Consider the following 25,689-nt stretch of genomic DNA (forward strand, 5'->3'; position numbering starts at 1 on the left):
CCCACTAGCTTCATGGTGGAACAGAAAACTCAGAGTTAATTTAACCTTCAGACTGTCAAAGTAAAATAAACATTTTTTTAAATGAAAATAGCTAGTTGGGAATAGTTCACAGTGAAGAACTTCATTTTTTATTCATTCTCTTCATACAAGGTGAAGATCATACAAGTGAATACCTAATATTGTTCCTCTGAGGGAGTGTCATTGAAAGTATCACCTAGAATTAATGGTTTGATGATGCTGAACAAGCCAGAGAAAATTGCCCTGAATGTTTTTTAGTAGCACTACTGTTCCACTACTGTTCTTGGGTGAAGATTTTCCCTTTGGATTTTTTTCATTCTATAAAATGCTGTTTGTGCAATTAAGTAGTCAATTTAACATTCTGGCAAAATAGCCCTTCAACATCAGCTTTCCAATAAGATTGTTGTGATTATCCATTGTTCCTTGCTGTTATATGGAAGTTAGTGCAGCGCAACAATAAATCTCCCTTACTAAAAGAAAAAAGCACGTTGCATAACCAAATGTCACCAACTACGACTAAATATGCGAGACTATGAGCCCTAGTTACGAGAATTGGTAGAAGAAATACAGTCTCTATTGATACTTTCATCAATCTTTAAGCTAGGTCAGAAGTATATGTGACACCTTTATATCTGTCTTCTCCATTACTAATCTAGGAACAGCTACAGACTAGCAAATAAAAAGGAACATTTAAAATATGAAAATGTCCACAAAACTCAACTTAGGCAATGTAATGGTGTGAGGTTTGAGGAGAAATCTCCCACAGGAAGATATCCAGAAGTATGAGAAGTCATGTCAGCTGGCCAATTTTGAATTTTTCTTTTATTTTGAAATATGGGAGAACACTTAGCTGAAGTGTACAGTCTTTAGGGCCAGTTAACATGGAAGACCATCATACACAATTTCAAGATGCACTTGATGAAAAAAACCCAGCTGGAATTGTCACAGAAACCTTGTTTCACAGCAAGTACACTGACAGGTTAAGTGTGACGATAGAGGGAAACATGGCAGCTGAATGATAAAGGGAGTACAAAAAGTCTAACACAGCTTCCCAGATTGACTCAGACTATGAAGATATTTTCTGGATTTACTGAGAGGCTCTGCAGATAAAACCCACCAACTCCACTTAGGAACAGTAGAAATCAGGGGTGAAGGAAGAATGAGCCTTAATCCTTTCCTCCCATTGCAACGAGAGCTCATCCAATCTGTACTAAGAGCAATGTAATTTTGCTTCTGCCTGAAAACTGTCAACTAAGACCAAGTGAAACTTAAAATGGAACAATTTCCTGCAAGAGTTGCTAAATTCTGTCCATTTTTCTTTGGAACACTGGGGGACAAAAACGGGGATATGCTGAAGATCTGTATTTTAGGATGCTGTCTGGATAGAGTGAGTCTATGTAGATGCAATACTGGAATGTTTGATGGAGCAGGACATGGGATTCATAGGCATTCTAAGAATGGGAAAGCAGAGGAAAGGGACAAAGAAAAAACTCCATTAATAAGAACTGTTCCTGCTTTTATAAATCATAAGTTTATCCAGATATTGCACAGGCTCAGGATCTCTGAATTAGTGTTTCATTGAGGTGAGGACTTGAGAATATTTTTAAACAATATTTTGGATGGAAAGGCAAAGAATTAACAACACATATATTCCTCTTCAAAGATGGAAAATACCTGAACTAAAACACGCTGAGAATAGCAAAGCAGAATCTTTTTTATGACCGAAAGTGCTGTAGGGCATCAAAACCAATCACAAGACTTGCATTTGATACAGAATCCTTTTAATTAGTCAACAAAGGTCAGGTCTTAAGTCAATGCACCAGAGTCATTAGACTGGACTGGACTGGACTAAATCTAATTATTCCCAGTCCTACTGTCAGACAAAGATGCTTTGATAATGACTTCTAACAGTGTAACAATGACAGCGCTCAAAAAAAGGAGGAAATAAAAAATGATTCTTCAAAATAAAATCAGATTTATATCAACATATATTACCATCTTATAATACTTAACCAAACATCTGCTTTTTGAACATAGAACCCAATTCATTATAATAACTAGCTTTGACCCCAAATACATTACATCTATCAGAAATTGAATCCAAACTTATAGTCACACATATTTGGTAATGTAGTCTCCCTTATTAGTGGCAGCTTTGACTCCAACATTTACAAACCCTTTGGACTCAGGATCCTGAGTCCTGGTCCTGGTTGTTGTACTGTTTAGTGGGAGGACTCTTGGTTCATACAAAACTGGTTGATGTTTCTCAGTTCTCCCTTTGGCTCTTGCCTGTTTTGTGCTTATGTGCAGCGGATGTTGTGCTTCATTGATACACAGCCAAAAGGAGGATTCCTTAGGTTCAGTGGCAAAGTTGCTGAAGTTGTAATACTTCTAAGGCTGCCCTGACTTACACTGGGAACGGAATTATTCCTCGAGTAATACAAGAAAATAAAAAAAGGATAGAATTAAAAGCTATCTTCCTAGCTGCAAAATATAGATTTGTATTTTGTATAGTGGGATCTGTCCCTATTTCCCTAATGAAACAATTACCTACATGCCTAATAACACAATCAAACCTTTTTCTTTCTTGCCATGCAGGTCTGCGGGTATCCATCAAGCTCATGAAAAAACTGCTTATTCTAGTTTGAATGGCTTAACTGCTTTTGTATGTACTGAATGCAGTTTACCCATGAGATCTTTGTATTAATTATGATATATCAAACTGTATTTCATGTGTATATAGTGCTGTACATAGATTTAATAACCAGGTTTAAACAATTGTTTCGTATCAATGCAAAAGGAAAGATGAAGGAGATATATTTGCCACAAAGGGCAGTCTTCTTCATGTTCAAGCGAGTGAGGTGGTGTTTTTTCACCAAATTAAATAGATGAAACTGCAGCTTAAAAATTACCATAAACAAGAGAAAATGATGGGTTTTTTTTTGTTTTTCAGTAGACTGATATAAAAGACTTATCCTAGGAGTGTCTAGTATTGGAGTTTCCACTCTGTAATGAAATACATGCCCTTTACTTCAAACAAATTCTAGTCATTAAGGTGGATTGATCCATAATTTGAGTAAAAGAATTTGTGCAATTAAAATAGAGAGTATCTTGTACTTTGGCTATAATATACTTAAATATTACATACAGTGAAAAGTTCTCATTCAATGAAATTGTTTAATGGTCTGACAGATCACTTCTTTCAGGCAACTGAATAGTAAACTGTATCTACAGATTAACAGTTTGGGGCTTGATCCTGTAAATGGTCCAATGAGTAATCCCGGTGAAGTAATTTCTTCCTAAATGAATATTTCTAAATGCTGTAAAAGAGTGTGGTGCTGTATTCTAAAAAGATACTGCCTTTTGGAATACTCTCCTGCTTCCAATGCATAGTGTCCACTGCCAGCCTATGCATCAGCTTCAGGAAGCAGCATAACTGTTTTCTCAATTTTTTTTCCCCAATCTGTGAAAAATTCCAGTCTTGTGAAAAGCACTAATTAATGCCAGAGAAATCTGCGTAGTTGGACCCTTGTGGGAGTAGCTAAATCAGGATAAACTGAGTAGTATGTTTGAAAGTAGTATTTTATGGCTACCAACACTTGAGCCAGATAGCAACCTGGCCAACAGTTTGTACTTGTGGCACTTGCTCTTCATGTGTGAATAGCAGAGACTGCTGTGTGAAGTGTTGGGCGATGCGTTGTGTCATCAGGGGCTCCATCAGTGTAAAGGTTGGATGGTACACACATGGCAAGGCTTATTCTTAGAAATAAACGAGTGTTGGTGGGACTGAAAGGCTGCGCTGAAACTGTGGGTGCTCAGGGCCCCGAGCTAGACCTTGTCCAGTCTTGAAGAGCCCTACCAGGCAGTGACACACCGCGCCCTTGTCCTGGGCGACTGGAAACTGCGTCTTCTAGGAGAGGCCTTGGGCTTGCGGGAAGGGCGCTGAGTAGGACGCCAGTTTGCTCAGGGCAGCCTGAAGGGTAGAGCTGTGCCCTGGCCCAAGCGCGGGGCAGAGCGGGCGGCTCCCGGCACGGACGGAGCAGCCTCGGGCTCCGGCTGCTCCCGGCCGCGCCGTCCCAGCGGACAAGGGGCGCACAGGCGCTCGCCTTCGCTCCGCGGCCGCACGGCTGGCGGCATCCCCGGCCCCGCCGCTGCCCCCGGGCTGTGCCGCAGCGGCGCGGGGCCCCCGGGGCGCCTCGGGCTCGGCGGCGCCGGGTTGCAGGCGGCCCCAGGCCGGAGGCCGCCCACGGGGGCCGCCGGTGCTGCCCCCGAGTCTGAGGCAGCGGGACCCGGGGCGGGGCAGGCCAGGGCCAGGGCCAGGTGCAGAGCCAGGGCCCGGCTGCCGCCTGCTGCCGGCCGCCGCGCGGGTAATCACGCGTCCCCCCGCACTGCTGATTTGCAAGAGCAGATTAATCAGAGCGCGCGGCTTGATGAAATTTGCTGTTATTGTGCCCATTTTTAGAAACATCTTTTATTATCTTCATTATTCATTTACAGGGGACCGGCATCAATTATGCAAATGAGTTCACAGACTTTGCAGATTACTTCATTTGCCGCTATTGTTTGTGGAAATTTAATTATTAAATATTATTAAGCTTGCGTTTTCTTCAATTTTCCGAGGCTTAGTTTCATTTGATTTTTCCTCCAGCTGCTCTCGTTTCCTTTCAGTGCCAAAACAGCTCCTCATCAAAGCAGCTCTGGCATGTGAAGACCAAATAAAATCTCCTCAATTTAATAATTTTGATGTTAGTCCCTTGTTCTCAGCTGCTTGCTCAAAGCAATGCAGAGAGAAACGCAGAGCACATTCAATTTAATGAGTAGAAATTGAATTCAAGTTTGTTCGGAATTGACTTCAATTAAGCAGAGTCTTAATGATAAATTAATCTCTTTTCTTTATTCCCTAGAATTTGTTTTTCAAAGTAGGAAATTGGACTACATTGAAAGACCAAATAAAGAATACCAATTTTAACTAGATTATGGAACCGATAGCAAAATTTAATTCTTTATAGTAACGTACTTGGACAAATAGCATTCACTCTATGGCATGTATTATAATTTATATTCATTGTTACCACTCACACTTTCATGGCATGGATAAAATGGCAGTTGAATTAAATATGGGCCTGTAATAGACTTCAGAGTTTTAATCTTTATTAAGAAACTCTAATTGAATGCATAATTAGCTTTTCAGGGTCTAGGAAACTAGGTTTAATATCTATGTGGGCTGAAAACATAGATCAGGCTTTTTTTTTAAGAGCATTTTTCATTAGTTTATTTTTTAGGAGAAATTATCTTGTAACACGGCTTGTATAAAAAGCCACATTTTAACTTCATTGCAAGAAGCTACATATAGAGGAGCAGTAACAAGTTTTTTTGTGCTCTGAACGTCCAAAGGTGGCTCTTGCATTCTGGGTCGACGGTGGGGAGTGCAGCCTTCTTTCATTAAAACAGGTAGCTTGTGTCTGTCCCCATTGAAACACGAAGGCCAAACAAGTCAATCTTTTGAATAGCAGTGTGCCCTTTTCCTTCTGTGCTGCGGTTCTACCATGCTTAGACACCGTAGTATCTCAGTTGCTTTCCTCTGTGTTATTCTTGTGGTATGATGACCATATGCTCTATATTTTTGCTATTTCAGAGAGCAAGCTGTTTTTTCAAGAGTGGAGAGTAATTTGGGTGCCTGCTCTAGGTTTTCAAAGGTGATCAAGCATCCTTATGATGTCTTAAGCTGGCCACCTCATGCCACTGGTAATTTATGAAACTTTGATTCTTTTACCTCTCTCCTCAATAAAAAAACCCCACTATTTTACTGTCTATGATTAGACTTATAGAAATATCATTAGATAGGGGATCTTTGAACCAAGCTCTGTCTCATATATGCTTATATTTATGTATAAATGAATAAAATATCCACCCACAGTACTAGCATTTTAGAACTATTATGCAAACATTCTTTCCAGTGATGTCTCAGGTATGAAAGGATTTTTTACTAAGATTAATTACAGATTCAGGAGGGCTCAAATTCTGTGCTTTTGGTTTTCAGTGAAGAGTGGGTAAGTTCAGCCAGCTGAGGAACATTCAGACTTCTGCTTTACCTGCATGTAAAATCTGTGGTTCCCAGGCACTGGGAAATATAAAGCAAAGGTATATATTGCTTTTTAAATAAGAAGTAATAAATGGAACAATTTCCGTTAGACACCTTTTACAATCTTCACTGGCCTTGTGAGCACCTCCCACTGTGTGTCCAGCACTGGTATGTTTCTGTTTTCCTAGAATTTCCTGTTACTTTTTCTTGGTGTAAAGGGTCAAGGGCCTGCTAACATACTCTCTGCATAGCACACAATTGAAAATATTTATTAATGCAACACATTTATTTTTACATATCTGGGAGATTAAGTTTTAGTGCTTTAAGGATACCCATATTCCAAAGATTTGCTTCAGTTTTCTGAATGTGTTTTTCAGTAAATAGCCACTTGGAAACGGGAACCAACTTTCTCTGGAAATGGTAGAGAAAGTTTTGTTAGTCTTAACTTACCATATGTTTTGGGGATATGGTTTAGTGGTGAACATGGTGGTTCTGGATTAACAGTTGGACACAATGATCTTAGAGCTCTTTTCCAGCCTTAACGATTCCATGATTCTGTACTTCAGAGCTGAAGTTATTTAGAAAGAGATGAAATAAATGTTTTTAAAGGAAATTGCAGTTTCAGTTCATAGCTGTAGCTATGTTGTTCCGTGTAGAAATCAGTCCCTTTGTTCCAGTGGACATAGACCAGATTTATAAAAACATGAAGGTGCTCAGAGTCACAGAAAGCCTTGTAGAGGTGAGAGATATCAAAACTCCAGCAGTCTTTGCAGCCTATATGTCGAATTAAACCTGGGTTTAGGCATGACATTGTAGGCGTCACACACACGTGTGTTCCAGCAATTGATTACATTATAAAACATCTACAAAGAAGTCATTAAGATAGTGTTCCTGTTAGAAATAACTGTACTATAACAGCACTGTGGTACTCCATATTCCCTTGTATATCACTGATTCTCTTATCAATTTCTTCAGTGCAAAAGCATTAAAGACTTTTATTGCATATAGATCTTACAAGTTCACTTTAAGGTCTGACCGTTAAACCAAGCTGTTTTCATCTATTTGTCATCATTTGCAGTAATGGTTCTCTAGGTTGGTGCCTGCCTTCTGCAGTCCCAGCGTTCTCTGATTAGACTCCTGTGGACACCTGTGCAGATCACACTGCTATCTCTTCCTTTCACCTGGAAAAGCCCTACAGGGCCCTATATGTGGTACAGTGAAACAGTTTCTCAAATTTATTTGTCTTATGTACAAAGGAAGACCATATGTCGAAACAACTTTTTAAAAAAAAACCTTAAAATTTCTTTCCCTCTTCCACAACTGAATTTGATCTTGGTGAGCATGTCCCTGCTGTTGCCTGGTACATTTTCGGAGGAGATTTGGCTTTTTCAAATCTCCATCAAGCAGAAATGGGATGGCTCCATAAGCAAAATTCAGCCAAAGCAGTAAGTTTCCTGGAGAGGAAAAGAGCCATAAAACTACTTTCAACTAGTGAGTATATTCTGCGTCTGATCCACAGAAATACTGTGCATGTATTAATCTGCCTTTTAAAACAGAAAAGTGAATGTTTTTACAAGAGACATTTGTGTCAATTTTAGCTATGCTAGGGAGTGTAGTTACTAGCAGATTATCTGGCCTGGCTGGAAGCTCAAGCTCTCAACTTCTCAGAGAAGAGTAAGGCAAGATACTGTAAAAGGAAATTATTTGTTTCTACAAGAAAGATGAGAGGGGAGGTAAAGATCACCTTCCTTAAATTATTCTTTACGAAATGGAAGAACTCTGGTTTGTATGTATTTACACACCTACAGTGAAAATAATTCCCCATGACAGGACTATAGTTGTTTTATATTCTGAGTTTATGTTCTGGAGATTTCAAAATAACACATTTCTTATGATCACGATTTTACAGTTTTCTTTAATAATTTCTCAATAGGCAGTATTGTTTTCAGTGCTGCTCTTTTCTACTTCATTTTTCTGCACCCGCTTTCAACAACCCTGATGGTAAATGCATGAGGCAAGAGTAAGGCTAAGTATTCAAAAGGTAAGAAATGTCACACTTATAAAATCCCTCTAAGAAACAACTCTTGACTACATTGTCAGCTACTATTTTTGAAGTACAATTATTATATCACTTCAGATAATTCTGCATTTTGTGCTGTTGAACATTTTTTATATGCCAGAAGATCTGGTAAATCTATTATCTACTACTGCAGTCTCTAACCACAGGTCTCTATTCTGTTCTCGTGGTAGGGACAAAGTATCGATATGCTGATCCACCAATATCTGAGTACTTTCTAGTGAATAATTCTGTAAGTCACAGCTGCTTTGCAGGTTTATTCTACATTACAGGTATGATTATCCAAATTTCAAGCTTGGCAGATGATCTGGGTAGCTATATTTAATTAACTGTCAAGGACAGAACAAAGCTGTATTCTGGATGTATTTTTAATTTTCCAAGATGTGAGAAAACATTGTGCAAATTTTTTTTCAGCTGTTTATTCACTGTTTTTGTTCATCATGGGCTGGCCACTGTTGTTGCATAATGCGACTGTTTGTCAGATTTATCAACCAGTTTAAGAACATGGTGAGATGTGACTTGGATTTTTAGGATACCTGTGCATGCAGCTAAGTTAGCTTCAAAGTAAAATCTCATCTCAAAATGGAACTTAAGTCAGCATTTCTGCTGCCTATAGTATATGGCTATAGTATATGGCTGCTGACTAAAAAAAAATATTTACTGAAGAAAGATGAGGATTTAATCAGAGAAAAGTTTGTTGGTAAAGACATAGTGGACTATTATGGCAGTGAAAAATATTATGTAGCATTATAATCTGCATTATAATATTATGTAGCATTATAATAATTATAATCTCTGACTTTGTGGGAGAAAAAGTAAGATATTGACAAGTAAGTGATTATGTAATTAGACTATACTGTAAACTATACAAAAATGATGTACAGCTAAAAAGATTTGGAGTTTCTGGTCTGCCATGTGGCATTCCAAATATAGTTTCCTGAAAAATCTCAAAGTTGAAAATCTTTTACTATGTCAAGAAAAAATATTAAAAAACAAAGTTCCATTATGTGGAGTTAGCCTCATCACTGCTAGAAGACTTGGTTTCATGTGCTTCAAGAAGACCTTCCCCTTTCCTGTAAAATTTGATGCAGGTTTTATTGCAAAAGACCTGTACTTTTTGTGGAAGCTCATTTCAAACCTTCTTCAAAAAGTAGCTTCCTTTATGCAGGGCCTTCTCTTGGAAGATGTGGAAAAGGGCTGTTCAGAAAGTTTTCACCAGGGGGGAACCGGGGTCTCTCTTCTCAGTTTTCATGGGAATTGAAGTCTGGACTAGAGATAAGAACAAAACGCAGGCCTTTCAGCCCCAGTGAAAGACTGTTTTCCAGATGGAGTAAGAGAAGTGGGGCTCCTGCAGCTGTGATATTACCAGGGCTCTGTCTGTGTATAGACCTTTGGATGACTGTAATTGTATTGTTGATTAAGATCATTAGCCTCTGTGTGGTTCACAAGCTGTTTAAGTGTGTCCTTAGATTCACAGTGGCTAAATTTTGCTTTCCATTCTGCCCTTCTAAACCAAAGACAGTACAGTTAGTTTTACTACTGATTTCAGCAAGCATAAGCAAAAGCAGTTCCCCTGAATAAAAATTTGTGGCCACTTGGAAACACTTCTTAAACAGCACTATATAGAATAAATGCACATTTTTCTCTCTTGTCCATAGCTGTGTCCTGAGAAATAATTTTATTTGTAGCCCATGATGGAATATCACAGTTGTATCAAAGTGTCACTGGAAAGGAAATTTACATAATAGAAACATCCCTGTGTTCTTTAAAGTGATCACTTATAATTATTATTTTTTTAATCTCTGTTCTTATGGTAGCTGTGCTTAAAATCACCATTTCCATTGTTTGTGTTGGATGACCACATTGCAAGTTGTATTTTGTTATCACTTACTGGTGGGTTTCTTAGACCTTTCCCTGGAGCATCTTCCATGCAGGAGATAGGATGCGAGACTAAATAGCCTGTGGTTCTGATCATGTTTGGCAGTTCCTGTGATCCTGAGTTTGTGTACTGTATTGGAGCTTTGAAACTCTTGCATTAGATGGGATATGGTTGTTTTGCCCCAGGGATGCAAAGCTGAAGTACCAAAGGAACAAATTAACAGGATGTCACATTAAAATAATTTTTCTACTCTAATTTAGGTAACTAGATTAATGTGAGTTCATTTAGGAATACTTAAATATAACATAATCACATCTAAATGATGTACAATATCAACAATAATTAAGGTAGAAAAATCAAATTTATGTAAAAAGGAGTCTAGACTTTCAGTGTTTGTACACCTCAAATACATCTGCTGAAAGAAAGTAGAGTCAGAAAGGAATGGTTTAAATTCCAAATCATGCAGGAAACGTGATTTTGACTTGGACTCTTTCTGTAAGGAATTTTTTAACACCTGACATTGTCTTCTGTTTTATTTTCCATTGCCAGGAGTGGTCAAGCCCTTCAGTCCACTTGAAAACATTTCACAATTTCTAGTAAGTACTAAAGCAGTGTGACCACCATCTATAATAATAATTCCTGAAAATTTGTGTATTTTAAGTGTTTTTTAAAATGTGTGTGCTGTGGTTCTATTTTATAAAATGTATGAATGTCACAGTACCTTTTGGCATGGATGTTTTAACTGCAAAGTAAGTTTTAAGGGTGAAGTGCAGAGATGGGCTAGAAGAAAAAGAACCTTTGAAGCTTGTGATGTAAGTGAAATAGACTTAATATATGATTAATAAAGTGGAAAAACTAATTTTCAAATGTTGGTTGAAAAGCAAGGAATTACGTTCACTGGAATAGGTCAGGTTACCCTGAGAGTACTAGCACTATTAATTCAGCCTGGATAAACAGCAAAAATATCTATTTTCATTTTCCAAGGACAGATTTCTTCTACTTTTTAATTTCCTTATAGAGAAAAAAATACTGTTTATCTATCCAGGAACAAAATTCTTTAGGAGAGTGTCAATGGTCTTTACTGTGTACCATTTCATCTTACTGCAATACAATTTTAAAAATTATTATTTGATTATTTAACTGTGACTATTAAGTCACTTGAACAATGGAGAACTAGAGTGAAAATTCCAAATGACACTTGGTAGGTTTTGATGCTACATGAAAAGGAAAAATCATCCATTGACTGATGACAATCTGCTGTTTGAAATAAGCATTTATATTAAGACTTAAGGCTTTAGGTGGTTATTGCATTTCATTGCACAGCTTCCTGGAAGTTTACCTAATTATAGTGGTTCTATTATATTGCGCAGAATAAACTCAGTTTCCTGTCTCCAAACTTTCTCTCTGTAATTGAGCAATCAGTTGGCTGAAATACAAGCTATTGACATGTAAGAGGAACAGACAGGTATTTGATCAAGACTCTGCTTCAATGGAAAATGAACCACTGCATTATATTGCTCACTTCTCTCAATAGAGAATAGAGAATATTCACCTTTGTGCCAAAATTTTCATCATGTGAACTTTTGGATTTAGAGCTTTTCTAAACCCCTGTTTAATTGGTGAGAGAAATTCAACGCTGAGCGTGAACATCCGAGTGATTTATAGCCTATTCAACACTACTGGTGTGGTAGCTTTGCAAAGGATGAGATCATAAGCAAGCAGAGAATTTATCCTAATTAAATTATCTATGTATACTGTGCCTAATATGAAAACAATCCAAAAGTAAACCAAGAGAAGTCATTATTAGATTCTGTTCCTCAGAAGCTTGTTTTGTTTGCCTTTAATGCTCATCTTACAAATGCTGTTGAGAGATCTACCCTTAAAATATCTGCTAAAGAAAAATAAATTATTGCTTGAACTTTCTTAGATTGCAGCCACAAGCTCTTTTAAAGGAAATGTAATGAAATAAGGAAAACTAAGATGATGGGTGAAGAAAACATGAGTCAGATTAAACAGGACAGAATGAGTTGGAGAATGTCAACAAGGGAGACTTCTGCTGAAGCTGCACTACTGTTCATGTGGGTTTGTCATGGCTTACCTAAGCCCCACACCCACACAGCTGCTTGTCCACTCCCCCACCAGCAGGACAGAGGAGAAAATCAGAAAAGTATTAGTCAGAAAACTCGTGGGTTGAGATAAGGACAGTTTAATAAGCAAACTTCTGCAAAGCAAAACAAGGAATTTTTTCACCAGTTCTCAAAGGCAAACAGGTATTCAGCCATCTTCAGGGAAGGAGATCTCCATCAGGCACAATGGTCACTTGGGAAGACAAAAAACCATAACTCCAAACATGTCCTCCTTCCTTCTTCTTCCCCCAGATTTCCATGCTGATCACAGTGCTATATGATGTGGAATATCCCTGTGATCATTTGGGGTTAGCTGTCCTGGCTGTGTCCCATCCCAGCTTCTTATGCACCTCTGGTCTACTCTCTGGTGGGGTGGGGTGAGAAGCTGAAAAGGCCTCAATGCTGTGTAAGCCCTTCTCAGCAGTAACTAAACCATCTCTGAATTATTAATGCTGTTTTCAGCACAAATCCAAAACACAGCCCCTTACAAGCTACCATGAAGAAAAATAACTACTTCAGCCCAAACCAGTACTAAGTGTCAGTTTGCTGTGAGCGTGGGAGGATGTGTACAGAATGCAGAAAAACTGTCCTGAAGTGCATTTCCCACACAACTGATAGAAAAAAAGTCTTGCTAATAAAAGGAAGTGACAATCCATGGACTGTTCCAGTGTTTTAGCACAGCAGATTTTCTCCCGTCAGGCATGAGAGTTACAAATGGAAGTATATGCATGTCTAGGGACAGTAATGTCACCAAGGTGAGTCACCTCAAAAGAGAACAGTTGGTGAAAGTGCTGTGTTCTCCTTGAAGGAAAAGGCACCATTTGGTGGCTGAGTATCTCTCTAGCTGGTTAACAGGAAGCTTGTTCAGAGACTCTGTCTGAGTCAGCTATCTTTTGAGCCTGCTTCTTAGACAGATTGCCCGATGCCTATCCCAGAGAGAGGCTGCCTAGGAGAAGGTTTGTGTATGATACCAGCTGCTTTGTCTGTGGGTGAATTAACTTGGTCTGATTCCATCAGTATAGCAACTTTCAGCAACTTTCAGTTCTTAGAAAGTAAAATGTTTTAGACTGATTGAGGTGGTGCCTGTTACCCACAACTTCTATACCATTAGCCTTTATTATTAACTCTGGCAAAATCTATTTTCCACTTTAGCTTCTCAGTACTAAGTAGTAATTATTCAAGGCCTAGACTTGAGATACATAAAATAACCAGCAATATCATACTCATTAAGCTGTTAGTTTTCAGCAGGACTCTTGTGATATTACCCATGGCCTCCTGTCTTCCTGACTTCCTCCAACAATCTCTTCCATCAGCTGTGTCTCTTATGGCCTAGAAACTGCTGTCTGCAGCCTGGTGGAAGGCTCATTTGACATGTCTGTCATGTTGTGAAGTTTGTGTAGGAGCTGGATAAAATGAAGAGAAGGTTGTCTGGTCTGACTGTCTACTGAGGAACTTCAGGTCAGGGAAAGCTTTCTCTACATTAGGATTGCAGTAATTGGAAGAGAAGAAAAGTAGAAGGCAAGGACAGCTTTGTGGTGAGGTAGGGTAAGGGAGGCAGCAGAGACTGGATGGAGATGGCTGAAGTACATGTGCTGTTGGAGTATAGCAATATTAGTTCTTTTCAGTGCCATATTCGAGTCTTTGAGAACTTTTAAGGAAGTCATTTACTGTCAGCTTTTTCAGCCTTAGACGTTTAGCACACAGGCTCCTCCTAATACTTGCAAGCATTAGCTGTTCCTGCTTTTGGAAAGTTGGAGGGAGAAAACAGAAGTAGAGGAGAGATATGGAAGTATCTGTCTCCCTGTGGATGAAAAGAGTGAGGCATCTTTTCCTCCCCTCCCAAACCTGAGTCTTTTGTGGAGCACATGCTAAGTTATAGAAAACTCTGAATAATTCTGCACTCTGTGGATGTCAGCTGCTTTTTACAATAGATTCATAATGTTCTCAAATACAGTGGTGATACAAAGGTAAGGTAAGCAGTGAAAATTTCTGATTCATTTTTAAGTAAAATGAGAGAGAGAATTGCCCTTAAAATTACATTAATGAAAAGTCATCCCTTTAAAATAGAGGAGAGAGTTATTTTTATGCAAGTGCAGATTTTTGATGCCAAGACAATAAAGAAAAACCACAGTTTGTTCCATTAAGCTTGTATCATATTGTCAGCACTTGCCCATATGGAAAACATATAAATTGTCATGAAAACATGAAAATGGGACAATTTAGTAATGTTTTGAGTAGGCTTTATAAATATCATATGTATTTTTAAATACATAAGTGATGCAGTTTTGAACACAAAAGAGCCACAGTTGTGGCAGCCAGATTTTGCTGTGTTCCCAGAGCAGCAAAATTAGCAGAGCTGCAAATTTAGTTATTCAAAAGTTGAAAATTTGGAATAAGTCAGAAGAAGTATTAAGAGATTTGGTGGGAAACCAATAAAAGCTAAAAGCGGCACAAATACACATTCTTTTTTCTCACCAGAGGTCAGAATTTGTGTGTGTGCTTTTAGATTTAACTGAGCTTTTTTCTTTTTTATGAAGACTCAGTCATTAAGCCCAACAGCTTGGTGTCAGGGGCGTATTTTCACCTCGTGGGTGGCTGAAGTTGTGGTATTGTTGGGCAAAAGGTAGAAATGTGAACAGCTCTGTGACCTTTCACCGTGTTATGAGCTTCTGTAAGTCTGGAAAGTCCTAAGGCTGGGTCTACAGGTTTATTCTTAACCTGCTTTTAAACATACCAGTTGTACAGAATGTCAGAGCTCAATAGGTATGAATGGAAAAATGAGGCTATGCATTAGCTGAGGATCTGGCTCATTATGCAGAGAGGAGGAATCAAAAGCATCTTTGTGGGTTTTTCTCCCCCTCACCTTGTTCCACTATATGTCTTCCCTGTAGGTTTTGTGTTAAATTTCTGATGGCCTCAGTTTCAGAAAAAATAATTTTAAGCACTGTTGAGTATTATGATGTGTGTATTTCAGTAATTGATGCAGGCCAGAGACTAGGAGGTGTTTGGCAAGCAGTAGTGTTATTTTGGGATCTGCTCTGCCTGGGATTCCTTCACATGCTAATCATTCAGTAGCTTTCTGCCAAAATCCTTTCTGACTTGATTCCCTGTTTGTAGAGTCAATAACATTCCTTTCTTTCCCACCTTGTATAAACCTTTCCTTACGGAGTTTAAAGTCTCCAGAGCACATCACACATGCCTAGCTAAGGTCTTGTAGTACTTACTCCAGTGCACCTTCTAATGTATTAAATTGTCATTCACTGGTGTTCTGGGTCTTGAAAACAATGTCACCTGATTGTACTGACTTTAGCCTGTGAGTCTCCTGAGGCACCATCTGAATGAGAATAGCTCACATCTCTTCTCTACAAAGGCCAGCTGGTGTGCAAACCCCACCTTTTTGTCTCTCCCTACAGATTTGTGACCTACCAAATGGGGGTATTCAATCACTGGGGAAGCTGTGCTTCCAGCTGTGTATTTTTTACTATTTTTCCCCTGGTGCTGTGAGGATCTGCTTCCAAAGCTGAAGAAATCTAACTCAGAATGCCAGTGCTTTTAAAGAATATTGTAGAGGGATTCTATGTTGGAGCCTCCCGAGAGGGAGGACAGAGAACATGCAATTAGGAAATAGTAATTCTTGTTGTTACTGACATGACAATAATAGCAATGTCTGTCTTTTAAAAAATTCCAAGGAAGTTCCACTGATTCATATTTGTATAGAAACTGATATTGGAACATTTATTTCATAGCTAGTGGCTAAGGGATAAGATAAAATTCTGGTGCTGAATTTATATTCTGTTTTGCAGACATATCTAATCTTCAGTGGCATGAGAAATGTTGTAGAAAAGTATGTCATCAAAAATTGCTTCAGCATCACACTTAAAAATCTGTCCTCTGGAAAACAGGTCAACTTTTACTGTAGCTTATGGTAATACACACAGACACTACAGAGTATTTTATATCTTATAATGGAGATAGTATAGATAATAATATACTTTCATCTATTACTTTTATCAGATCATCTTATCTCCTTTGTGGAATCAAAAGCATGTTTTCAGAGAAGATTGAGACAGAAGTGTCTGCTTTATTTAATACGCACATGAAGGGCCTGATTCTGTTTACACTGAAGTCAGTGGAAATTTCTGTCCTTGATGGGAGCAGAAACAACTGTCTGAATTCTACTCACAGCATTTCATTAGTGTTCTTTATGGTATGCACGTGGGGAATGAAGACTGACCTCTCAAATAATGAAAATATTGTTATAATTGAAAAGATATTAGTGCTGTAAGTTTGTCATCAATTAACAAACCTGTCAGTTCTGTTCTGTCAGGGTGTGTGTGTGACCTCTCATTGTTATGGTATCTGAGTTCTGGCAGCAAAAGAAATTCAAAGTAGCATGCATATACATTCTCTTTGCCTTCCTAGTAATTTTTCAGGGCATTAATGATTGTCACTTTTCTCCTGTTTTTCAATTGTTTAGAGTATGGATTAGGAGTTTTTGCTTTGTTGTAGAGTTGTTTGGAAGAAGATGCTGTTTATGTTTCCTGTGATTGTCCCAATTCACCATGTAGTACTGATTTTTCAGTCAATGGTGTGTTAAAGTTTTTTTAAAAGGCTTTTTTTTTTTGTTTTGAAGAACTTCAGAAAAAAGACTAAAATTTCAGAGTATCTGTGAATCAAATCTTTGGCAATGCAGTGGACAATAACACTCTGCGTTTGGTTTGAGAGGAAAAATATGAGTAATTTTCTAATGTTTTTGTTCATCCAACAGCTTCTTTTGACTTTATGGTAGCAGTAATAGGCTAAAATATCGGAGGTTTTTTGTGGGGTCTTTATTATGGAATAATTTTTTCCCTGCTGACCATGTTATTGCATATTTTTACTTCCTTCTGGGAAGGAGTGTTTCTGAGAGAATTCAGTTGATCCCAATTGTTTGCCTTTCTGCATCACCCAAGGAAGTTGAAAACCAGCTATAAGTGATAGAGTGACGGTTTGAGATATTTTTCATGCTTCCAGAATAACTGCTTCACTGTAAAAGTCAGAAGTTAAATAGGCAGTATAACTCTCAAGCCAGTATTCCTACGCACCTGTGAGATCAAACCAGTTGAGAGTCACTTTTTCAGAAAGGTTTTAGAAGCTCAGCTCACATAAGCATCAAATTATCAGGATATTTCTCTCAATTTCATAGATTTCCTGAAACTGTAAATTGAATACTCAGCCACATTAGTAAGCTTGTGAATCCACCCTTCTTGTTATATTTAGAATTATTTTTTTCACCAGAACTAGGCAGGGTAAGAAACTGTAAAATTCTTCTATAACATAGTTGAAATTTTAATTAAATGAAAAAATCTTCTATTGATCTCATTAAAGGGGTTAGTATTTTGTTTTATCATACTTTTGTTTGTCTTTAATATTTTTAAAGATGTCATGTTGTTCAGGAGCACAATGACAGGATTTTTCCTTTCTTTTTGGAGACACTAAAAAAGGTTCTTAATTTTAAAATAACCACAGTTTAGAAAATGCTTTTTGAATTCAAGATCCAGTTAGATGTCTTTAAACCTTTGCTGATATTTCTGTACTTTCATTGATTGGATATGGAGAAAATATTTTCCTTGCTTTAGATTTCTTTAAGAGACAGAAGGCATCTGTGGTGAGTCATGGAGGAGTTTAGCTGTGATACGTTACTAAAATGCATTTTGGCAGCAAATGGAGAAGTAGCTACTCAGTCTGTTGTGAAACAAGGGAGTCTTTCAACTCATTTTTCAAAGTGCTCACAGTTCTCATTTGAAGGCAAGTCAAACAATAAAAGTAGTGAGCAAAGTAAATTAATGTGTATCTGGAATATTTAATTAAAAATAATAAAGATAATGGATCCATGGTGCTCATGACCTCCTATTTTCTTCTTATTGTTGATTGCTTCTGCTAAATTTTACCCTCAGCAAATTATGTTGCTGTTCTGTTGCATTTCATATTTGATTACTGAGAGATAGTGAAGCAATTTAAATGGGACTTTTAGGAAAAAATTAGACTGGTTTTGAATTGAAATAGTATCTGTTAAAATAAAGAAAGTTGTTTTAGTACAGTGATTATTTATAATAAAAGATTTTGCAATAAAAATCTGAAGAAAGAATTAAGTACAAGAATTAAATAGTTGGAAGACTTTCTTGAAAGCATGAAGCAAATGCTAACTTCCAGGAAATTAAAATGCAGCCTTGGTAACGACAGAATTTAAACAGAGCAACTATTGGAAACAAATTATTTCTCATAAAGTCTTTGCTTCTAACTGCAAGTTCTCTGGTTTAATCTTTATCCTGGAATGCCGAGTTTCTTCTGAGTGTGCTGTCAGCTCTACCACAAGAATCCTCTTTCTGTTAGTAGCATAAGCTGGTTGTGTACGAGCTGTTTCAGTCTGGAAGCCTGTTCTTCATGTTCTGCCAATAGGGTTAAATTGCTCATAGTTTTGTTACTTGATGCACAGCCTTTGGGACAGAACAGATCTTGCTTCTCTGAATCTGTAACTTCAGAACAAACTGTAATTTCACCTTGATTTGCAGTGGTTCATGTATTTCACACTATAGTCTGGAATGATTTAGATATTATAGCAAGAAGAGGGGAATGACTGTCTTTATCATGAAACCTTAAAAGTAAAGTATGACACTGAAGATATTAAGGTGTATATAAGAACACTATATTTTTTATGTGCTCAGTAAGACAGAGAAAGTGATTCAAAGCAAATCTGATCTAATTCTGAATCTTTTCCTCCAAAACTTGAGGAGTTTGCATTTACTTTTTTGTGTTTTTTTCCAACTTCTCTATGCAAGAAAATGTTGAAAGTTGTTCAAGAGAATGAATGTTTTCAGAAACTTACTGAAAGTAAGTTTCAGTCCATACTGAAAAAATACATTGACATTTCTCAACTTTGTACTTGATTCTTGATACTGGACATCAGTGGACTCAAGGCTGTGACTAAATTTATACATGTTTTAAAGGTATTGCTTGAAGTGCCCTATGTCCAAAGGTCTTTAGAATTTGAGCCTCATTTTCTTCATTTAGAAAGAGACATGGAAGCAAAATGCAGGACTGCTCACATGTCTTCAGGTGGCTCAGTTAAGGCATAGAGTAAGAGTGGAAAATGAGCCAGTTTTGCATACTTGAGAAAAAAGGAAAAAAGAATCACAGGCTTCTGTGAGGAAAAGGTGTAGCTATGTAGTTCCCCAGATACATATGTGAACAAAATGTATCCTCTTTCTCCAGAGACTGGCAAAATGGGAAGAACAAAAGCAATGCTGCTCTACATAAGAACATAACGTGGCAGTAGATTCAGCTTCTGAAGAGGGGAGAAACAGAAAACAATTCTTAAACCACAGGAAATATACAGAATGGAAAGTTTTCATGATTAGACATGGTTTATCCAAAATATTATTTTGTAGCTTTCAAATGTAGCTTTCATAAGAAACTCAGTCTGTTCTCAGTGTGTTTTCCCACTTTCTTGTTTCCTGACCAAAATAGACTTCATGGAGTCTGACTGTCATATTTTGAATATGAGCTCTATCTACGATTTGGTGGGAAGGACATGTACAGAGTAGTCACAGAATCAAACACACAAAATTCAAGAAGTAGCTGTATCTGTCTTGCAGTTTCTTGTTTTGTTTTGCCTGAAACAAAGGCAGTATGCACATACCTAATTGTGTTCAAATGTTGTAGTAATTCAGACCACAAAAGAAAAATGGCCCATCACATATGGAGAAAGAACATAGGAGAAGTGTTATTCTCTGATTATGTTTTTTTTTTAAATAAACTGTTAGAAGATAAAAATTGTTAAGAGACTTTTATAGTTATTTAGAACTCCAAATAGACTTTAATTCATTTGATTTTTATAGACTAGTAGTCTTTAATCTCTATTGCAGAATCTGAAGTATACCTGTTACATACTGGTAAATTACTTGTCAATCCCTTGGGCAGTATATTTTAATATCAGTATTATATGGTAGATGATATAAATCTTGTATATGGTATTATTAGCTTAGGCAGCTGCTGACTTAAAAAGGCCAGTTTAACAAGTCACCACTGTATTATGTTTAATTAGGTACAGTTTATATAATGAGGTGTTCAGTTCTAATGGAAAGACATGCTGTGAGCAGCACATCTGCAGGAATAACTATTACAATCAGCATTGCAGAGACCCATGGAACTGCAAATTAGACTTACTTATCTAGAAATAAATTACATCCCAATGCCTTCATAAAGCTCATTAATTAATTCCACTGGCATAAAGGTCTTTTTCTTAATTTCATGTTCCATTAGCATAATAAACACAATTTGAGTTACAACAGTATGATCAGTTTAATGGATGCTATTTATTTTAGTTTTTTATTTAAAGTCCTGGTAACATAGAATTAACATCAATATGCTGTTTGGTCCTTTATTAAAAATTCCCATAGGATAACCAGCACAGATGTTCAATACAGCATCATATATTTGCTGCATTTTATGACTTTACTAATTGGCCATATGGAAAGGTGTTGCTTGGATTTTTTTTTTTTTTTTTAATTCTGATAAATTATATGGATTGTAATAGTCACAATTGGTTACTATGTGAAATTGGACAGGTTAATATACACTGCATGCTGGGATCAAAACAAGAGTAAGCAAAGTTTTTATGTATGTGGATTCATAGTGAATAGAAACAATGTACTTCCTGGTGTATTACAATCAGCTTCATTTATATGTAGTTCCTGACATAATTGTAATTCTTTAATTTATGCAGACCCTGTCTCATCAGAATGAAATGCTGCCAGCTATTTGTTTAGTCACAGTTACCTTATAGACAACCTAGTTGTTCCATTCAGCTTTTCTTGAGTCCCACTATTAATGATAAACTACACTGTTAGCAACATTTATGATAAGATGTTGTATGTTACTAGAACAAGGGGTTTCGTTATTTATCTATCTAATACTGATTATTGTAGATGAAATCCATGCCTATGATTTTTTAAATTTGTTGTAGACTAGAAAAATATCTTTAAAAATTTGGCTTTACCTTATATTGCCCATTTTATGCCAAAGTCTAACTGTAATATTACCAAGCTAATTTTGTCATCAACTTGATAGAAATGTTTTCTAAGTCTTGTCTCTTATATTGTTTTTGCATTTCTTGATCTTATTTCTTCTCTCTGCATTTAGTATCAGTGACTATCTCTGCAAATATCTTCTCCTTCAGCCTTTAATGCAACCTTTCAGCCCCCTTCGAAAGTTACAGAGTGATACTCATGCGTCAGGTAAACCCATTATCTGATTTTTCACATAAAAACTGATTGCTGTCTTTACACTTAATTCACCTTTCTATTTCTCCCATGCTTTCCAAAATCATCTGAAACTGAGTAATTTAGTTTTGCTAGTGTGATTTCCTTCTATTACACGACCTCAATTATGTTATCAGAAAGAGTTGCACCAGAGCAGATGAGGGCAGGTTGCCCTAATAGTGTGTATGTCTGGATGGGCATACACATACACAGGTATATAGTTCTCAAGGATCACATGGAAGCATTTTGCTTTAAAAAATGCTTCATAGCTCATTGTATTTTTCAATATCCCCCAGCCTGGCACATACCCATACCCTTGGAATTTCTTGTTTGAGGTTTTTTTTTTATAAATTCCTTCTCATATATTTAATGACTGGATGTTTTTAGGCATTTAAACATGGATATAATCTTAAGAATGGAATTTTACATTGAAATTTAGGTTTTTATTGTAATTGGAAATTGTCTAGCCATGCAGAAAGAGAACTAACCTTTAGTATCATCCCTTGTGGGTGACTGAGCTGTAGGAAACACAAAGCAGTGTAGATTGTGTAAGGCAGTGAAGTTGTATGATCAGAATAATGTCTCTTTCTTTGTAAATTCTGTTTAGTGCAGATGTTCAAATGAAATTTTTAAAATGAATCACTATTTTCTGATGTTTCAGTGTTATGGGTCCTAAGACACACATGTCAGCAAAAAATGATTTTGCACTGAAGGACAAACCTAACATTATTGCACAGCTGCATTGTCTGTGAATATAATAAAGTCTTTTTGTGCACTATGTAGCCGCACCCTGAAAAGATAAAAGAGAGGTGACAATAGGGGATTGATTCTGTTCCATATTTAAGAAACAGTGACTTGAAAAGCTTGTGCATTTTCAAATTCTTACATAGTTATTTGTTATATGGTTCAAGCTGGAAACATGCGTTACAGGATTTTGACAACAAAAACAAGCTGGATAAATAGTGCCAAGTCGTGGCCTTTTCCAGGTGATTGAGCTGGTTGTGGTTACATGGACAATCATGTAGAGTCTTCTTTAGCAGTGTAAAATGAACACTTCCAATTACATGGATGAGTATAAGCTAAACCTTGCCCACGTCGCAGCAAACTGCTAGAGGAGATGGCCTGAATGCATTTGGAACAGAGGGAGAGGCAGATAGTACTTTTGGAAAACAGGGCAGCAGAATGATTCAGATGATGATAGCTCTTACTACACTGCTATGAAGTGGGAGTGAAATAGGAAGCTGAGCAGTAAGATCCACGGCGACCCTGCAGCCACCTATAGAGCTCTATGTTGATTCCTCTTTGCTTTCTATGCCTTGCTGTGAGAGCTTAAACTTATCTCTTGCTGTTAACCTGTGTTATTAGCTTGTGTTACAAGGGCAAACATATTCATGAAAATTTTATCCTCAGGAAGAAGGTAAAACCACATTGCTTTACATCTGTTTGTAGAGACTTATTTCTATATTTTATTTGGATATCTGAATCTGTAATTCCAATTCACCTACAAAATTATATTCATAATGACAAGTAACTGGCATAGAAGATTTTGGAGAATCTTCTACCTGCCCTTCCCTGATCTCAGAGCACCTGAGGTTTCAGCCTCAGGTGAGCATTTTGATGAAGCTGAGCATTTTGATTTGTCTGGCAGTGCATTGGGCATCTGACAGCTTAGGTTTTTTCCCTCAGCTGTCTTTTTGTTATAGACACCACAATCCTATCTCCACTTCTACCACTAGCTTTGCACTTTGCAGCTGGACAGACAGTAGTTGGCTTTGTAGGGTTGAATGCCTGAAATGCACGCAGCAATTTTCTTTGATCTGTTGGATTCAGATTAACAGAGAAGTCTTGGGGGGAGAGAGTGCAGGTTCCTCATGCTGATACTTACTGATCTGATCTCTTACTCAGTTGTGTCCCAATGACTGGTTTTGCTTGAAATCTGAGTAGATGGAGAAAGAAAGGATAATGCTCAGGGCATAAGTCTTAAGACCCACATTAGAAGGAGATGAGTATTTATTGAAGGGCAAAGCTATCTTTATACTGCTGCATTCCATATAACCCTCTGCTAGGAGGAGTTCTGATGGAGGGCTCAGAAAGAATAAGGAGAAAATCTAGCACAACACAAAGTTTTCTACATATAGGCTTAGTCTTCTTTTTAAATAAGGCATCTTTTGAATATTGCTTGCTGTCTGATAGAGAGAGAGAAGTAGCAGAGAATCAAAATTGAATTGGCTTCTCACATTGCCTGAGGCTTAGGAGAGAACTTTGTGTCACCGAGGAATACAGAAGAGCATAGCTGCAAGTATCATTTCACAGACATGGCTGGTCCTGGGAAAATTTGGCTAGGGAAGAGGCAAATTACTGGTAAGTTTCACCAGAATCTGATGAGACCAAATACAGTAAAGTCAGAATAAAACACTTTTGCTGCATAGACATAAATGCCATCTGCATTCAGATGGAACTGTGCTGTGTTGTCTGGTCAGCGGGGCTCTGACAAGAATATTTTTACAGAAGTTGAGAGCTTCTTCCACCTCTCAACGATACCTAGAGCCTTCTTATCTCATGAGTGTCCCAATAAAAAGATATAGGAGATTTCTTATTTATTTAAAACAGTATGGTGAGTAAAAATACTTTGTTATGTAGCCTTAATATAGACATTGACCAGATGCCAGGTTGGTACAACTAAGTAAGATGTTAATACAGTCATACATATTTCTTAAAGCCATCCAATGCATGTTATTTCCACAGGAGGTTGCAGATGCTTTATTTGCATCTTGGTGATAAATATTTAAGGAGCTGAAATATTTAAAAATCTTGTAGGACTACAGGTGTCACTTTTCAGAATAGAATCTATTTCCCCTAGTTGTTTATATTGGTGATTCTGTAAGTACCTGTGGAAATGTATTTATTCCTTTCTGCCTAGGAGTGCTCTCTGTAGTCTGTCCTTTGCATGGTTTCCAGGAAGCAATATCAAGTACCATGCTCAGGCCTTAGACTTCAGACCACAAACTGGAGGTTTCTGGTTGTTGATTTTTTTCCTCAGTTCATGCTTAAAAAAGGTAGATAAGTTCTAGGAAAAAAAATCAGAAATATGTAGAGAAACTGAATAGTAACACTGATGTTGAATCCACAAGCCTTGTAACCTGTTTCATTTGTTTAAGCAGCCACTTTTAATTATAATAGGTAGTATTGCACTCAGGTACACATTAGTGGTACTTGAAAAGAGCACGTAAGAAGTGAAGGATTTGTAGAAATTCAGTACACATATAACTGAACTCCTTTGAGAAGTTGCTTTGTTCTTGTCATAGTGCTTGAAGTTAATGGACAACTGAAATAGAATGGCTGTATGTGTCATACATTGAGTGAAGAGGACTGACTTAAAGCCATTAGTGTCCAGAAAAGAAAGACAAAGGCAGAAATTATATTGCTTCCAGATGAATCCTAACTGTTCCCCAGATTCCGTGTTAGCATGACAGGCTGTGGGAAGGCCATTAATCGGAAGGTCAGATAGCGCAATTTTAGTCAGATTTTCTTGATTGAAAAAGCACCAAGAAACTCTCTAGAATGTTACAGAATCTACAAAATACTTTTTAAAAACTGGTTTAATGGCTTGATGGCCTAAGTGACAATTCTACCTGTCATACTAAAAGGGAAAGTTAGCTTTCAACACTGTGTATGGTAGAAGTGCTAGAAGAGCTGAATTATGCTGTAGTTTGAAAAAAACCAGTTCATTATTTTTTGGTTTCTTCAGAATTCTTTAATGCAGTTAAAGCATAAACCTTAAAACTCCCTTCCATTACTGCTGTTCTTGAATTGATCTAATATCAGCCCTCAATAGCTTCTTTGCTCCTGAAGAAGTATATTGGAAACAGATTTTTATCAGCGTTTTCTCTTCAACAGTTTTAAAAAAATAATAATTTGATAGCTCCCCCACACTCTAAATCTATATTTTAAAAAAAATATAGATTTTTTAAATAACCCTATCAATCATACTTACTATAATAATTAAGGTGTGTTTCAAAACAGTCCACTCTTCACATCAAATACTAAATACAAAACAGGTACTTGAATATATGCAACATGGAGAACTCCACTGTAGATCATTGTGTTCCTGTGAAAAACATGTCTCAAACCCTTCTCTTTGATTAGCAGATGTGTCACCTAGAGCTTTTCATACTTGTTTTCTGACTGTTGATTCCTCCCACTTCTCA

At 37.3% G+C, this 25,689-nt stretch overlaps 1 long non-coding RNA gene across 1 annotated transcript in view; it reads left to right on the forward strand.

Annotated features, from left to right (window-relative positions):
- LOC118689582 (uncharacterized) overlaps positions 1–25,689 on the forward strand; it is a 489,442-nt gene that overhangs the window by 50,693 nt on the left and 413,060 nt on the right. The window contains exon 3 of the long non-coding RNA XR_008508531.1: positions 10,606–10,652. This is a non-coding gene — a long non-coding RNA (uncharacterized LOC118689582). The remainder of the gene's footprint in view (positions 1–10,605; positions 10,653–25,689) is intronic.

The sequence above is a fragment of the Molothrus ater genome, chromosome 9 (assembly GCF_012460135.2).
Source record: "Molothrus ater isolate BHLD 08-10-18 breed brown headed cowbird chromosome 9, BPBGC_Mater_1.1, whole genome shotgun sequence".
Lineage (NCBI taxonomy): Eukaryota > Metazoa > Chordata > Aves > Passeriformes > Icteridae > Molothrus > Molothrus ater.